Source organism: Sapajus apella, unplaced genomic scaffold (genome assembly GCF_009761245.1).
Source record: "Sapajus apella isolate SASKATOON/1434 unplaced genomic scaffold, GSC_monkey_1.0 scaffold72, whole genome shotgun sequence".
Lineage (NCBI taxonomy): Eukaryota > Metazoa > Chordata > Mammalia > Primates > Cebidae > Sapajus > Sapajus apella.
In genome coordinates, this window is record NW_022437012.1 from 7,089,404 (window position 1) to 7,108,042 (window position 18,639).

Genomic DNA, 18,639 nt, shown 5'->3' on the forward strand with positions numbered 1-18,639 from the left:
AGGTTGGGAGAAAAATTAACAGTATGATTGTCACTAGTGTAGTGGGATTCTTTCTCAACGGGACCTGGCTTCCTCTTCGTTCAATGGGTTCTGGTCTATAAACTGGCTCAAGTCTGGAAATTTGTTGAGGGGCTGTGATCATCTTTTTATGTAATTCAAATTAGTCTTTTGTCCACTCTTCCTGGAAGTTTTCTGCTTATGCAAATTAAGTAAGAATGCAGTAGGCTTCCTATCAATTTCACTTTTAGGCACACTGTGATTACTCAGCCAATGGCAGAGCTCCACAAGGATCATACTATGTTGATTGCTGCTTTGCTTCTGCTCTCCATTATGGCAGCTACACCCAGTCACAGTGGGCCATCTTTTGATCCATATTTCAGCTAACCAAGCAAATAAACTAACAGAATGCTTTTTAACTCCTTGAGCTGCAACATTAAATGTGGAATCCCTTTTTAGTAGGCCCAAATCAATAAATTCAGCCTGGCTCAATTTTATGTTCCTTCCACCACTAGCCTACACCCATGATATCCATTCCCATGCCTGTTCTCCAGATTTCTGCTTATATAAATTAAAAAATTCAAGCAGTTCTTCTGGAGTGTGGTATACCTCCTCATGGGTCATACTCTAAACCTCACCTCTAGGGACCTGCTGGGACTTAAGTCTAGTTTTAGGTCTAGAACCAAACAGGGGTGTTGGGGACAGATCCTGAGGAGAATCAGCGTACCTTGCCTGGCAACTGCCTCAAGGGAGGCCATCACTGTTGCTCCAAGTGGTGCATGGTTAATCTCCTCAGACAAAGGTGGAAAGGCTGATGGCAGCATGGGTGGTGAAGATGATGTTGCCACTACTGGGGATGGAGAGGCTGTTTTCTCTGGCAATAAAAGGGCTCATTAGAATTTAGGAATTCAGTGCCTCCAGCCTTATCAGGGTCCTCCCACACATCCCCATTTGAAGTTTCAGATTCCCATTGTTTTGCAATCAATCCTCACTTTAACAGTAGACACCTGGTGAGGCTGAGCATGACTTTTCTTGTGGGTCAGCCACTCACATGATAAGAGCTTGTGTCTGATTTTCCACAGTTTCAGCCTTTGTCTACAGGAGATAAGACCCTCACTCCAGGCAGTCTTAAAAGATTTGAGGCTCAGTATGTGTTTCTGGAGCTGGGAGTTAGAATCCCTGAGCTCATCATTTTCTTTCATCACTTTGCCCAGCAAACTTAGGAACAACCAACCAATTTCATTATATTCCTTGGTTCTCCACATATGGTTAAAGGTATTATGTATAGAGTCACTAAACTCCTTGCCTCTCAAGAGTGGCGAATTGGGAGTATCAAATGCACCTATTTTGCATCACTCTCTAAACGATTCATGCCAAGGACTATCAATTGTCCTCCATATTATTAGAAGTAGAATCCCAGATTAAGCAGCACTCCAAAAGCCGCTAAACCAACTAAAGGAATCCATCCTTGAGATTCTGTTCCTCTAGAACCACTCCTGGTATCAAAATCTGTATAACTGAGGGTTCTCTAGAGGGACAGAACTAATAGGATAGATGTATATATGAAGGGGAGTTTATTAAGAAATATTGACTCACAGAATCACAAGGTAAAGTCCCAGGATAGGTCAGCTGCCAGCTGAGGAGGAAGGGAGCCAGTTTAGGTCCCAAAACCTCAAAAGTAGGGAATAAAACAATGCAGCCTCCAGTCTGTGGACAAAGGCCTGAGAGACCCTGGCAAACCACTGGTGTATGTCCAAGAGTCCAAAAGCTGAAGAACTTGCAGTCCAATATTCAAGGGCAGGAAGCATCAAGCACAGAAGAAAGATAAAGACTGGAAGACTCAGAAAGTCTAGTTATTCCACTTTCTTCCCCATGTTTTTTCTAGCTGCACTGGCAGCTGACAGGAGGGTGCCCACCCAGATTTAAGGGTGAGTGGTGGGTCTGCCTCTCCCAGTCCACTGACTCAAATGTTAACCTCCTTTGGCAATATCCTAACAGACATTCCCAGGAGCAATGATTTGCATTCTTCAATCCAATTAAGTTGGCACTCAATATTAACCATCACACCATTCAATTATTTGGAAAGCCTTGCCAAGAAGAATGGGCATAAACAAGCCCAAACTGTGAAGACTACAATAAATACCTAACTCTTCAATGCCCAGATACTGATGGACATCTACAAAAATCAACACCATCCAGGAAAATATGACCTCAACAAATGGACTAAATAAGTCACCAGGAACAAATCATGGAGAAACCAAGATATATGACCTTTCAGCCAGATAATTCCAAATAGGCATTTTGAGGAAAAGCAAAGAAATTAAAGATAACACAGAGAAAGAATTCAGAGTTCTATTAGACAAATTCAACAAAGATATTGAAATAATTAAAAACAATTAAACAGAAATTCTAGAATTGAAAAATGCAATTGACATGATGAAAAATGCATCAGAGTTTCTTAATAGTAGAATTGATCAAGAGGAAGAAAGAATTAGGGAATTTCAAGACAGATTATTTGAAAATACACAGAGGAAACAAAGAAACGAAAATAAAAAACAAAAAAGTACACTTACGGAATATAGAAAGTAACCTCATAAGGACAAATCTAAGAGTAATTAGCCTTATCAAGAATGTAGAGAACACCAAGCAGATTTAACTCAAAGAAGATTATTTAAGACATTCAATAATCAAAGTCCTAAAGGTCAAGGATAAAGAAAGGATCCTAAAAGCAGCAATACAAAAATAAATAAATAAGTAAATAAGTAACATACAATGGAGCTCCAATGCATCTGGCAGAAGATCTTTCTGTGGAAATCTTACAAGCTAGGAGAGAGCAGCATAGTGTACTTAAAGTCCTGAAGGAAAAAACTTTCTCTCAGAATAGTAAATATATGGTTAAAATATCCTTAAACATGAGGAAATAAAGGTCTTTCCAAACAAAAGCTGAGGGATTTCATCAACACCAGACCTATCCAATAGGAAATGTTAAAAGTAGTTCTTCAATCTAAAAGAAAAGCATATTAATGAGCAAGAAGAAATCATCTAAGGGTCCAAAACTTACTGACAATAGTAAGCACACAGTAGAACAGAATAGTATAACACTGTAATTGTGATGTGTAAAATACTCTTAACTTAAGTAAAAAGACTAAATGATGAACCAATCAGAAATAACTGCAACAACTTTTCAAGACATAGACAGTATAAAAAGACATACAGAAAAACAACAAAAAGTTAAAAAGTGGGGGACATGAAGTTAAACTGTGGAGTTTTTACCAGTTTTCTTTTTGTATGTATGTTTGTTTATGCAATTAATGTTAAGTTGTCATCAATTTAAAATAATGGGTTATAAGATAGTATTTGCAAGCCTCATGGTAACCTCCAGTTGAAAAAAATACAATGTATACACAAAAAATAAAAAGCAAGAAATTAAATTATATCTCTAGAGAAAATCACCCTCACTAAAAGGAAGACAGAAACGAAGTAATAAAGAAAGAAAGGAGTACTACCAAAACAACCAGAAAATAAGTAACAAAATGGCAGGAGTAAGTCCCTACTTATTAATAATAATATTGAATGTAAATGGACTAAACTTTCCAATCAAAAGACATAGACTGGCTAAATGAATGAGAAAACAAAACCCAATGATAGTTGCCTACAAGGAACACACTTCACCTATAAAGATACACATAGACTGAAAATAAAGGGAAGGAAAAAGATATTTTATGCCAATGAACACCATAGCTATGCCTATATCAGACAAAATAGATTTCAAAACAAAAACTATAAAAAAAAGACAAAGAAAGTCATTATATAATGACAAAGTGGTAAATTGAGGAAGAGGATATAATGATTATAAATATACATACACCAACACTGGAACACCCAGATATATAAAGCAAATATTATTACAGCTAAAGAGAGAAATACATCCCAATATAATAATAGCTCCTGATTCAACACCCTCCTTTCAGTATTTAATAGCTGCAGATTCAACACCCCACTTTCAGCATTGGATAGATCTCCTAGACAGAAAATCAACAAAGAAACATTGGACTTAATTTACACTATAGAACAAGTGGACTTAATACATATTTACAGAATACTTTATTGAATGACTGCACAATTCATGTTTTTCTCTTAAGCACATAGATCATTCTCAAGGATAGACTATATGTTAGGTCACAAAGCAAGTCTTAAAACATTTGAAAAAGTTGAAATAATATTAAGCATCTTCTCTGACCACAATGGAATAAAACTAAAAATAAATAAGAAGAATTTTGGAAACTATCCAAATACATGGAAATTAAACAGCATGCTCCTGAATGACCAGTGAGTCAATAAAGAAATTGAGAGAAATTGAAAAATTTTTTGAAACAAATGACAATATAAACACAACAAACCAAAACCTATGGCATACAACAAAAGCAGTACTAAGAGTGAAATTTATAAGTGCCTGCATCAAAAAAGAAAAAAAATTAAATAACCTAACAATGCATCTTAAGGAATTAGAAAAGCAAGAGCAAACTGAATCCAAAATTAGTAGAAGAAAAGAAATAATAGAGATCAGAGAAGAAATATATAAATTTGAAATAAACAATATAAAAGATCAATGAAACAAAAAGTTGGTTTTTTGAAAAGATAAACAGAATTGCCAAACCCTTAGTCAGACTAAGAAACAATGAGAGAAGACCCAAATTTTAAAAGAAACCAGGTATGAAAAAAGAGACATTACAACTGATACTGAAGAAATCCAAAGGCTCATTAGTGGCTGCTATGAGCAACTATATGCCAATAAACTGGGAAAAGCTAGAAGCAATTGATAATGTCTAGACAAACACAACCTACCAAGACTGAACCAGGAAGAAACTGAAAACCTGAAAAGACCAATAACAAGCAATGATATTGAAGCCATTATAAAGAGTCTTCTAGTAAAGAAAAGCTTCGGACCTAATGGCTTCACTGCTGAATTGTCCCAAAGACTTAAAGAACTAATACTAATTCTACTCAAATGTTTCCAAACAATAGAGGAAGAAATATTTCCAAACTCATTGTATGGGGTAAGTGTTCCCCTGATACCAAAACCAGACAAAGAAAAATCAAAAAAAGAAAACTAGAGGCCAATATCTCTGATGCATATTTATGCAAAAATCCTCAACAAAATAATAGCAAACCAAATTCAACAATACATTAGAAAGATTATTCATCGCAACAAATTGTGCTTTATCCCTGGGATGCAAGGATGATTCAACATACACAAATCAATCAGTATGATACATCATAGCAACAGCATCAAGAATAATAACCATACGATCATTTCAATTGATGTTGAAAAACATTTGATAAAGTTCAGCATCCCTTCAGGATAAAAACTCTCAAAAAGCTGCATATAGAAGGAACATAACATAGTAAAAGCCATGTACAATGAACCCACAGTTAGTATAATACTGAAGGAGAAAAAAACTGAAAACTCTCCTCTTAGATCTGGAACATGGCAAGTATGCCCACTTTAACCACTGTTCTTCAACATAATACTGGAAGTCCTAGATAGAGCAATTAGACCAGAGAAAGAAATGAAGAGCATCTGAATTGTAAAGGAAGAAGTCAAATTATACTTGTTTGCAAACGATATGTTCTTATATTTGGAAAAAAACTAAATACAGGCTCATGCCTGCAATCCCAACACTTGGAGAGGCCGAGGTGGGCAGATTGCTTGAGGCCAGGAGTTCAAGACAAGCTTGGTCAACATAGTGGAACTTCGTCTCTGCTAAAAATACAAAAACTAGCTGGGTGTGGTGGCACATGACTGTAATCCCAGCTACTTGGGAGGCTGAGGCATGAGAATCATATGAACCCAGGAGGAGGAGGTTGCAGTGAGCTGAGATCACATCACTGCACTTCAGCCTAGGTGACAGAGAAAGATTCTGTCAAAAAAAAAAAAAAAAGTTAAAAATAAGTAGCATTTCTATATGTCAACAGTGAACAATCTGAAAATGAATTTTTAAAAAGTAATCCCATGTACAATAGCCACAAACAGAATTAAATGACTAGGAATAAACCAAAGAAGTAAAACATCTCTACAGTGAAAAGTATGAAATAATGATGAGAGAAATTGAAGAGGACACACAAAAAAATAGAAAGATATTCCATGTTCATGAATTGGAAGAATCAATATTGCTAAAATGTTCATACTACCCAAAGCAATCTGCGTATTCAATGCAATTCCTATCAAAATACTTGTGACATTACTCACAGAAATGGAAAAAAAAAATCGTAAAATTTATATGGAACCACAGAAGACCCAAAATAACCAAAGCTATCCAAAGCAACAAGAGCAAAATGGAGGAATCATAGATAGTTTGTGCATTTGTGGAATAAGGAATAATTTGAAAATCTGTTAGTGTAATTGCACTATACCAACAGAAAAAAAAGAAAGAAAAAAAATCACATGATTGGATCAATTGACACAGAAAAAGTATTTGACAAAATTCAACATCCATTTATTTTTTAAAAAGAAAGAAAGAAATGGAAGAGAACTTTCTGAAAATGATAAAACACGTCTACAAAAAATCCTACAAATAACGTTGTGAGTAATGGTAAAAGAGTAAATTCCTTCTCCCTTAGGCTGGAAACAAGACAAAGATATACATTTTTGCCAGTCTTATTCAAAGTAGTGCTGAATGTTCTACCCAGAACAATAAGGCAATGAAAGAAATAAAATGCATACAAATTGGAAACAAATAAGTAAAACTCCATTATTTGTAGATGACATAACTGCTTACCTAGAAAATTCCAAGAAACATGTCCCAAAAGCATTCCCAAAATTAATACATGAGTTCAGCAAAGTCACAGGATACAAGATCAACACACAAGAGCTCATTGCATTTCCATACAGTAATAATAAACATGTACAAAACAAGATTTAGAAGACAATAAAATTGATAATCATTGAAAAAGGAATATCTATATTTAGATGTAAATCTAACAAGTATAAGAATTGTAGGCTAAGAACTTCAAAATGCCACTGACAGAATCAAATATCTAAATAAATGAAGAAACATGTTTATGGATTAGAAGCTTTAACAAACTAAAGGTAGTCAGTTTTCCACAAATTGATTTATAGACTTAACAAAATTCTTGTCAAAATCCAACCACATTTTTTGTAGATATAAACAAGATTATCCAAAAATTTATATGAAATGGCAAAAAACTACATTAGCTTAAAAACAATTTTGAAAACAAAACAACATGGCAATAGTTTACTTGATTGCAAGATATCACATATAGCTCTACTAATCAAGAGTATATGGTATTGATGAAGGAATAGACACATAGATTGATGGAACAGAAAACTTAGAAATAGATTCACACAAAAGTATGCCCAACTGATTTTTGAAAGTGGTACAACAGCAATTTAATGGAGAAAGGATAGGTTTTTCAACAAACTGCTGAAGCAATTAGAGGTCCAAAACAAAACCAAACAACAACAAAGAAAACAAACCCTCAACTTAAGCCTCAAATCTTTTACGAAAACTAATTCAGAAAGAATCATGAACTTAAATATAAAATGTAAAACTAGAAAACTTTTTTTAAAACATACAAGAAAATCTTCAGAATCTTTGGGATCTAGGGCTAGTTATTAGACTTGACACGAAAGGCACAATCCAAAAAGAAAGGCTTGATAAATCAAACTTCAGAAAAAGGAAAAAATTTAAAAATTGGCTCTGTGAAATATCCTGTCCAGAAGATAAAAAGAAAAGCTACCGTGGGGGAAACTGCTTCCAAACCACATATCAAATCGAATATATAAAGAACTCTCAAAACTTGACAGAAAAAAAAAATTCATTTAGGGGCTAAAGTTAAAAAGACGCATCTCACCACAAAGGATACACATATGGAAAATAAGCACATGACAACATATTCAGCATCATTAGCCATTTGCTGAGTGCAAATTAAAACCACAATGAGATCTCACTCTATCACTATCAGAATGGCTAAAATAAAAAATAGTGGCAAATGCTAAATGCTAGTGAGGATGTACAGAAATTTGATCATTAATACATTGTTGATGGAAATATGAAAGGGTATAGCAGTGGCTGGCTAGATGGCCAAATAGGAACAGCTCCGGTCTGCAGCTCCCAGTGAGATCAATGCAGAAGGTGGGTGATTTCTGCGTTTTCAACTGAAGTACCCAGCTCATCTCATTGGGACTGGTTAGACAGTGGGTACAGCCCACAGAGGGTGAGCCAAAGCAGGGTGGGGCATCGCCTCACCCAGGAAGTGCAAAGGATTGGAAAACTCCCTCCCCTAACCAGGGGAAGCCATGAGGGACCCTGTCATGAGGACCAGTGCATTCTGGCCCAGATACTATGCATTTCCCATAGTCTTTGCAACCCACAGACCAGGAGATTCCCTCAGGTGCCCACACTACCAGGGCCCTGGTTTCAAGCACAAAAACTGGGTGGCTGCATGGACAGACACCAAGCTAGTTGCAGAAGGTTTCTTGTTTGTTTGTTTGTTTGTTTTTTTATACCCCAGTGGTTCCTGGAACACAGCAAGACAGGACCATTCACTCCCCTGGAAAGAGGGCTGAAGCCAGGGAGCCAAGTGATCTAGCTCAGCAGATCCCACCACCACCCCCACCCACCCAGAGCGTAGCAAGCTAAAATTCAATTACTTGAAATTCTCGCTGCCAGCACAGCAGCCTCAAGTCCACCTGGAAACCTGAGCTTGGTGCATTGGGGGAGTCCATCATTATGAAAGCTTGAATAGGCAGTTTTCCCCTCACAATATAAATAAAGCCACCAGGAAGTTCTAATGGGTGGAGCCCACCACAGCTTGGCAAAGTTGCTATAACCAGACTGTCTCTCTAGATTCCTCCTCCCTGGGCAGGGCATCTCTGAAAGAAAGGCAGCAGCCCCAGTCAGGGGCTTATAGATAAAACTCCCATCTCCAAGGGACAGAGCACCTGGGGGAAGGGGTGGATGTGGGTGCAGCTTCAGCAGACTTAAACATTCCTGCCTGCCATCTCTGAAGAGAGTGGCAAATCTCCCAGGAATGCACTCAAGCTCTGCTAAGGGACAGACCAACTCCTCAAGTGGGTCTCTGACCCCTGTGCCTGCTGACCGGGAGACATCTCCCAGCAGGGGTCAACAGACATCTCTACAGGAGAGCTCCAGATGGCATCTAATGGGTGCCCCTCTGGGATGAAGCTTCCAGAGAAAGAAATAGGCAGCAATCTTCACTGTTTTGCAGATTCTGCTGGTGATACCCAGGCAGAGTCTGAAGTGGACATCCAACAAACTCCAGCAGACCTGCAGCAAAGAAGCCTGACTGTTAGAAGGAAAACTAACAAACAGAAAGGAATAACATCAACAACAACATAAAGGACATCCACACAAAAACCCCATCTGAAGGTCAGCAACATCAAAGACCAAACGTAGACAAATCCACTAAGATGAGGAAAACCCAGCACAAAAACACTGAAAATTGCAAAAACCAGAACACCTTTTCGACTCCAAAGGATCACAACTCCTCACCAGCAAGGGAACAAAACTGGACAGAGAATGAGTTTGATGAATTGACAGAAGTAGGCTTTAGAAGGTGGGTTGTAACAAATTCCTTTGAGCTAAAGGAGCATGTTCTAACCCAATGAAAGGAAGCAAAGAACCTTGAAAAGAGGTTAGAGGAGTTGCTAACTAAAATAACCAGTTTAGAGAAGAACATAAATGACCTGATGGAGCTGAAAAACACAGCATGAGAACTTCATGAAGCATACACAAGTATCAATAGCCAAATTAATCAAGTGGAAGAAAGGATATCAGAGACTTAAGATCAACTTAATGAAATAAAGTGTGAAGACAACATTAGAGAAAAAGGAATAAAAAGGAATGAACAAAGCCTCCACGAAATATGGGACTATGTGAAAAGACCAAACCTATATTTGATTGGTGTACCTGAAAGTGATGGGGAGAATGGAACCAAGTTGGAAAATACTCTTCAGGATATTATCCAGGAGAACTTCCCCAACCTAGCAAGACAGGCCAACATTCAAATTCAGGAAATACAGAGAACACTACAAAGATATTTGTTGGGAAGAGCAACCCAAGACATAAAATTGTCAGATTCACCAAGGTAGAAATGAAGAAAACAATGTTAAGGACAGCCAGAGAGAAAGGTTGGGTTATCCCAAAGGGAAGCCCATCAGACTAAGAGTGGATCTCTCTGCAGAAACCCTGTAAGTCAGAAGAGAGTAGGGGCTCATATTCAGCATTCTTAAAGAAAATAATTTTCAACTCAGAATTTCATATCCGGCCAAACTAAGTTTCATAAGCAAAGGAGATCCTTTACAGATAAGCAAATGCTGAGAGATTTTGTTACCACCAGGCCTGCCTTACAAGAGCTCCTGAAGGAAGCACTAAATATGGAAATGAAAAATCGGTGCCAGCCACTACAACAATATACCATTGCCATCAAAAAGTGGGCTAAGGATATGAACAGACACTTCTCAAAAGAAGACATTTATGCGGCCAACAAACACATGAAAAAAAAACAAACTCATCATCACTGCTTATTAGAGAAATTCAAATCAAAACCACAATGAGATACCATCTCATGCCAGTTAGAATGGTGATCGTTAAAAAGTCAGGAAACAACAGATGCTGGAGAGGATGTGGATAAATAGGAATGCTTTTACACTGTTGGTGGGAATGTAAATTAGTTCAGCCATTTTGGAAAACAGTGGGCAATTCTTCAAGGATCTAGAACCAGAAATACTATTTGACCCAGCAATTCCATTACTGGGTATATACCCAAGGGATTATGAATCATTCTACCATAAAGAAACATGCACACGTATGTTTATTGCAGCAATGTTCACAGCAGCAAAGACTTGGAACCAACCCAAATGTCCATCAATGATAGATTGGATAAATAAAATGTGGCACAAATACACCATAGAATACTACGCAGCCATAAAAAAGGATGAGTTCATGTCTTTTGCAGGAACACAGATGAAGCTGGAAACCATCATTCTCAGCAAACTGACGCAGGAATAGAAAACCAAACACTGCATGTTCTCACTTATAAGTGGGAGTCGAACAATGAGAACACATGGAGACAGGAGGGGAACATCACACACCAGAGCCAGGGATTCCAGGATGGAGTTAGGGTGGGAGGGAAATTGATATTGCTATAAAATGGTAACAGAAGGGATCCTTGCAACAATGAAAATATCCTGTATTTTGACTCTATCAGGGTCAATATCCTGATTGTGATATTGTACTATTAGCTGGCAAGCAGCAAGCCTGAGATTGAACCCAGGGACCAGGCCTTAATGTTTTGCCTACTTAGAAGTGAAACATTTGATGTGGCTCTTAAAGTTTAGGTAGTGTTTGCTCAGAAAAGAGGAGTGGAGAGGCCCTTTAAAGAAGAGAAAATAGCAATGATAAAACAAGGCTGTTTGGGAAATAACTAGATTAATTTGACTAGAGAGGAGAATAAGAGAAAGATGGATATGAAATTCTACAAGTACAGGTGACATCAGAGAAAGAAGGCCATAAAGGGCGGGCCAGTGAGTTAGCCATCTCCTATTGGGAATATGGAGTGAAAGTCTATAAGGGGAGAATAACGCAATAAAAATGATACGTTAGAAGTATTAGAGAAAGTAGTCTGGCGTGTTCCGCTTTGATGTCTGTCACAGTGAACTCTGTACCTTTTATAAGACCATTCTTGGAGACACTGTGGACAGAGTGAGAATGCTTACCCACTTAGTGTGGCATGAAACACCAGAAATCAGAGGGCTCATCACCAACAATCTGGAGGCAGAATTAAGGCAACTGCCTTCTCTGATCAACCCTCCATAATACTTCCAAAGGGATATTTCTGAAATAAAATCTAATTCCAGTGCTCAACCCATGTAAAAGCCTGGAGTGGTGCCACACCAATCATGAAAGAAAACTCAGTCTTTATTACAGCTTGCAAGGCCATGGATCATCTCTCTCTCCTGGGCCTCGTCTTCATTTTCTGGGACACTAACTCTTGTCTCCTGCTCTTCTTCTGGAGGACTGTCTGTGGGCACAGAAAAAAACCCATAGGGCAGAAAGAAGACTGACAAAGAGGGGAAAGGGAAAAGTCTTGTCATTTCTCTTCACCTCCTTTTCTGTGAGAAGGAAGCCTCTGATTCCCAACTGCTTTCTGCCCTAAACTCAAGTTGGTGATTACCGTGTGAGGTTCAGAAATGTCTTTTCTCTTCCCTGCTTTCTCTCTATTCTCATTTGTCCGTGTCTGTCTTTCTCATTCCCTTTTGTATTTTGTCTTCCTCCTTTTTCCCTGCTTTCCTTCTTCCTTCTCTTCTCTCATCAGGCTTGTTCCCCCTTCTCTTTACCAAACGCCCTATTTCCCTTAGCCCACCCTAGTTCATGAATGTTCTTCATGCTGTGTCCCTTTTCTTCCCAGCCCCTGCCACACCAGCATTCTGAGAGCTGGGATGCTCACCCAGCACTGCCACCGCCAAGGTATTATCAACACAAAACAAATAAAGCCCCTAACCTTATTTCCTAGATGTGGATTCACAGACACCTGTAAGCATTTTCTCCTCTTTATTCTTTCCCTTGAGATTTTAGATATGTAGTTACAGATAAAATTTAATCTGGTTTCTCTCATTTGCTAGTATGAAAGATATGGTCATGAATCTCTATATTATAATTATTTTTCAGTCATTTCAAATGAACTATTTTTCCTACCTACATATTTACAATATTTACAATTTCAAATAGCTATTTTTCTTATGTATATATTTACATATTCCGGTTCCCTCCTTCAGAAGGATTTTATGGCCTTCTTCTGAGGTACACATCGGTGACTTTCATGATAGTTTGTCAAACCTGCTTTTGCTGGATGGATTACCAATACTTACTGATGAGACAGCCAAGTAACAAGGGCTCCCTGGAAGACCCTCCAACCAGCCTGCACACTAGGAGTGTGCACTGGGGTGTAGCCTTGAGAAGTTCCTGCAGTTTGCAGTGGCGGAACCTGGCCTCTCCTGTTCTGAGGTGGTACCTGGGATTCAATCTGTGATGTGGGAAGCCTGCTAGCAGGACTCTCGTTTTGCTGAAAATCCCTTTCTTTTTCCTTTTCGCCCAATAAACGCTGCCCTTCTCACCCTTCAAATTATCTGCGAGCCTAATCTTTCATGGTCAGTTGACAAGGACTCTGATTCTAGCTGAACTAAGGAGAAAGTCCGGCAACACTGATATATAAACAATACAGCACTTCTGCACTCTCAGTTCAAGAGAAACACTACTGCATGATGTATAGCTTTGAGCCTCATTGAACTGCTTCTGTTGAAGTGCATGCCACTAGCATGCCTTGGGGGATGCTATGAGAACCTTGACTCTTTTTAAAAATGTTGGCAATGATATTCATTGTCCACAGCAACAAGTCAGTGCCTCTTCTCAGGAATCATGAGTCTGTGAGTCATGGGTCACTGGACTCGCAGAACCAGAAAGAACAGGCTTCTCCTGCCTTTGCTTAGTTTTCATTTTATAGGCCCCATAATTTTTGCAACAGATTGTGTTTCCCCTTTGTTGTGGCTGCTGGTAAATTTACAACCAAATTTGGGGCTCATCTCCAGCAGTTGAATAGTGTCTTATGGTATTCATTATGTGTTATCAAACCTCTCTATTTATCCTATATTCCTGATTTCATTTTCCCTTTGCTGCCATTTCCTCACCTTTATTTTCTCAATTTATCCCATCGTATGCACGCAGATAGAAAGATAGATAAGATAAGCGGTCTCAATTCTCTTCCTAGAATGATTTGGAGATGCAAATAAATCAATAATACTCTTCATAACAACATCAATCAGACTCACTCCAATAATGTACTTTTTCTCATGCTTGCTTAGAGTTTGTAACTGAACCTCTGAAAACCTGCTCAAGGCCCAATCTACGCCATTTTTAGGCATTTTCCAGGTAAGATATAACTTTTTCCCCAAAGGTCCTTACACCCTATAAACTAAAAATAACATCCTAAGTCCCAAAATGACTGAATGATCCCCCGTATTGGCCAAGGGGACCCAAAAGAAATTTGAAAAACTGAATTCCCAGCCTTGACAAGAAGGTGAGGTTGGACATGCCTCATTATAGCCCCCACTTTGGAGTTTAGGCACAACTGACCAACATTAACATGAAAACAGAAATCATAAGACTGACAACACAGAGTCTTTGTGGAAATAAAATGCCAAATTCCATCGTGATTGTAAGAAATAAGAATAAATATAAGGTTCACCTTCAAAGATTTCCTCCCAGTTCATTATGAATAAATAACAGTTTCTTCAAAGGTTAACTTACCTAAATCTTTTACTAATAATCTTAAAGTAGCTGTTAGTCATAATAAGTGCATTCGATATTCTTAGTTCTTACACTTTTACCTAGATATTTGCCCTGACACACCTGGACAAACCCAGGCAAGTCTTAGGTCAAAGCTTATTCCCTCTCCTTATTTGGAAATGTTATCACTTCTCTAAGCATTTCTCAAGTTACTTGAGGAATTCCTCCTCTCTTTTCCTTTGTTCTCTTCTGCTTTTACCTCTTTAGAAAATTTCCAAGTTTTTAGCCGATCGAGTCAAGCATAGAATGTGAGGTCCTATTCCAGCCAATGGAAACTGGACACTGCAGTAAGGAGATTGCGTCGGGTTATGAAAGTTATAAATGTCCTTGTCTCCTTTGTTTAGGTGTGCTCTCAAGGCAAGACTGCCCAAGTTGCACCCTTCCTGCAGGATGTAAACTAGCCTTGCTGAACGATCCATTATCTGAGTGTAGATTTTCTCGATGTTATAAACCCACTTCCAACAGCGACTTTAGTATAGCGTCACATGACAGATAGCAGACCCTAAAGGAAATCAAAATATTTTACCCCAAAATATATTCTTTGACATATTTTGAAATGGCTCAAAGTGATCTTTTGTGGAGGAAATTCGCTTCTGTAGAGAGTCTTCATTAATGCAGATGGAACTTCCCTTTCCAGGCTTTTCCCATAACTAGTAGGAATTAAACGAGATTTTGACACATTTAAGGTCTAAAAAGAGACATTTACTATCTATTTTCTCTGAAGGCTGCTAACTGGAGGCTTCAGCTACAGAACAAGAACCTTGGCCTCCATACCCTCTTTTATCTTAACTAAAACATTTCTTTCTACTGACTTCAAGTCTTTAGACAAAGCTTGACTTTTGCAACAATTGCCAGTCAGAAAATCTTTGAATCCACTTAATGACCTGACATCTGCCCCTTCAAAATATCCCTCCTTTTTAGGCTGAACCAATGTATACCTTCTGCATATTGATTTATGATTTTACCTACAATTTCTGTCTCCCTAAATTATATAAAACCAAACTATAACTTGACCACCATAGGCAACTTTCTCAGGGCAGCTTGAGACTCCTTCTCAGGTCATGGTCACTCGTATTGACTCAAAATAAGCCTCTTCAAATACTTTATAGAGTTTGTGGTTTTCAACCCAATTTAGAGAAAAGGCTTGCAGTTTTTAAAGACCTAAAACTGACCTAATGCTGTACAAATTTTAGTCACCTATTTCTCAGTACAGTTGTAGGATCTGTAGACATTAGAGAGGACCCTATCAGTGCATGGAGCTAGAGCAGTGGATGAAGTTTTCACAGAGAAGATGAGACAAAATGAACCCTCTGGAGCAGCTGGGATTTGCATTTTAATGATCCTCTCTTTGTTGTCTGTTTTATTTTATTCTCCCATACTCAATTTCTAGTCCATGTGCGTCATGTTTTGAGGGATTGCAAGTGATAAGAACTTCTGTACCCAGTAGCAGTACCCTGAAAACCTCGCATGCAAACCATCAGAGGAAGGAATCAATGCAGGACTAGTAGTGAAAATGGTTTCATTCACTTCTTTTAGACTTTATTTCAGAGTCACATTCTGAATTAAGTGTGGATATTTACTTATTTTTATTTACATAAAAATGTCCTCTTTCTAGCTCCCTACTGCTAGATTTCAGTGCTTGCTTGGTGGGATGAAGACTCTAGCTGTGAAAGATGGAAAAGCTCTTCTTCAAAATTTCTATCTTAGACTGCACCATAAGGAAAAGGAGTTACAATCTCTTGTGCTATGGCCATTATTTGCTATTAGGATAAACATATATCCATGTATATATATTCTCGAAATCAGCTATGTCTTAAATCAGCTACCTAGACTCACTCTGGCATGTCTGAACAGAGCCGGGTAAGCTCCAAACACTGGTGCATGCCAATCCTTATTTGGAAACCCTCCTGATTTTCTCCTGACTAGCTTCTTCTTGCTCCTTGTCTTCTTTCTCCTTATCTATTCAGGAGAAAGTTTTTAGCCAATCGGATCAAGCATAGACTATAATGTCCCATTCCGGCCAATGGAAACTGGACACAGCATTAGGGTGATTGTGTCAGGTTATGAAAGTTAGAAACGTCCTTGTCTCCTTTGTTCAGGCATGTTCTCATGGCAAGACTGCTGGTGAGTTGTACCCTTCCTGGAGGAAGTAAACTAGCTTTGCTGAGCAATCCATTGTCTCAGTGTAGATCTTTCCCAACATTATAAACCTGTTTCCAATACTGTCTAAGGAGGGGAATGCTGTACAGGAAGTAGTGCTACAGAAGAACCTGAGTATAACTATGGGTACTAAATCTGTGGGAAAGGAAAAAAATAAAAGAGGGCAGCAAGACTGCATGTATGAACTGCTGCTAGGATAGCCTTGGACAGAATTAGGGAAGTCAAGAGAGGCAAAGGTTCTATGGCCATGGGCTGTTGATGCTAATAGTAGGTGACACAAAATCTGGAAAGGAAAGTGCACAGCTTCTAAGGTGAGCCCTTTGCTCACTCTCCCTCCACAGTGACAGTTGCTGTCAGTGCATCTGACAGCAGCTTTGGCCACAAATTTTCAAACAGTGCAATCCATCACTTGGACACTGAGATAGGCCCCGCCTGGAGAATCACTGCCCTGGGGACTGAAGGGGTCTCACCCACAGGCATACAATGAGTTAGCAAGGGAAACAGCTTGCCTAGAGGTGCTGCTGCCTTCCACTGTCCGGCCACATGCATTAATTCCTCACTGACAGCAGATAGTTATCCTGAATTAGAATACCTCCAAGTGCGCAATGCTGGGTGAGCAGCAACTGTAGACACAGAGCAGCTTAATGGAGAAATCTGGGCTCCAAGCTGAAGCAAGGCCTTGGCAACCTCAAGGACTCCTATGTTAACAAGGAACAGAAGCTATCAGGAAAAAAAGTTCACACAAATAAGTATGCCTGAGCTATTAAACATGTTTCTTAGATTAATGCTGCCAAACCAAATCAGAATGGCATTACATGACTGCAGGGTAGCGGCTTGCTGGGAAGAAATCAAACTAAAAATCAAAACAGCCTGGTAAAGGATCAGCCGCTGCTCAGATGCAGGGGTCTCTTGTCCTCTTTGGCTACGTGGGCACCAGTTATCATCCTGGCAGAGAGAAAAAGAGGCAAAGATCAAGGCTGTTTTCAATGCCTGTCCTGCCCCTCTTTGTGACAGCTGCTCTTCCATCCAAGGCTTCCCTTGACCAGAGGACAGATGCAGCCAGGAATACAGAGCAGCCAAGGTTAAATGCCCTTAACTGAGAAGTTGGACAAATTCCTGAACACAGCTTTTAGAGATAATGTGGCAGCAGAACTTGCTCTGAGGGTCAAGGGAGCCATGGCCAGCATGAGAGATGCAGGTGCTCTGAGAACAGTTGTCATTCAATGGCCTTTCCAATCAATATTCCTTAAATATCTGTTCTATGTTTATTTAGAAGATAAAATCATTTTCTATTATACAAATTGTATAGCTAATTTAAATTCAGAATATAAATTAAATTTTACCCAGGAAAATTATTCAGAAACATGAAAAACAGAAAAAAAAAATCTCTGAATATTTTTGGTTTCCACTTGAAAATCTTGGCAAAATCTTTCCTGCTTTCTGCACTATTATTTTTATTTCATAAATTTTAAACTAATGGAACTATTCATGATTTAAATTTATATAATAAAGTAAATCACCTATTCCTAGTAAATGACACTACTAGTTTCATGATATTAATGAATTTTAACTGGTCCTCAATACAAAAGACTGTCAGTTGGCTTGTGACAGGTTTGAGACATTGCCTGAATTTAAGAATTTGAACAAAAGGACATAAAAGCTGAACACAGTTGATAAAGTGTAATCAAGCCAGACATTGATGTATAGAGTCAAGGCTGCAGCCAATATTATGTAAACCAAAGTTACTTGCAATTTAAATTAATTGAGAAGCAGAGAAGCTGTACTTGAAAGAGAGAGAGATGGTCTTCAGAGAAGAAAATGAACAAATGTGTAGAGAAAGCTTGAGAAGGGAATTCCCCAGCCTCATGGATGGTGGAGAGAGCAGTCACCACATGCTACTTTCTGCCCCTTTGTGGCGGGCTCTTTGCTTAAACCAATCACCTCCTTCCCAATCATTGCTTTTACTTTGAAGTAGTCTGAGTACACTTCAGTTACTTATAACCAGTAGGAAGTTTTAAGACTGGTGTGTGTGTGTGTGTGTGTGTGTGTGTGTGTGTGCCTTGAACAATCTCAGAATGTTAGGAAGATTTTTAAA

At 38.6% G+C, this 18,639-nt stretch overlaps 1 long non-coding RNA gene and 1 pseudogene across 1 annotated transcript; one reads left to right on the top strand and one right to left on the bottom strand.

Annotated features, from left to right (window-relative positions):
• Positions 1–3,856: 3,856 nt before the first annotated feature.
• On the bottom strand, positions 3,857–9,012 carry LOC116531813. The gene is made up of 3 exons (XR_004260599.1): positions 9,002–9,012; positions 8,711–8,718; positions 3,857–3,942 (listed from the first exon to the last, which is right to left on the bottom strand). It is a non-coding gene; the product is annotated as an uncharacterized LOC116531813 (long non-coding RNA).
• An 8,618-nt stretch (positions 9,013–17,630) lies between these two features.
• The window catches only part of LOC116531786, a 32,331-nt pseudogene continuing 31,322 nt past the window's right edge, over positions 17,631–18,639 (top strand).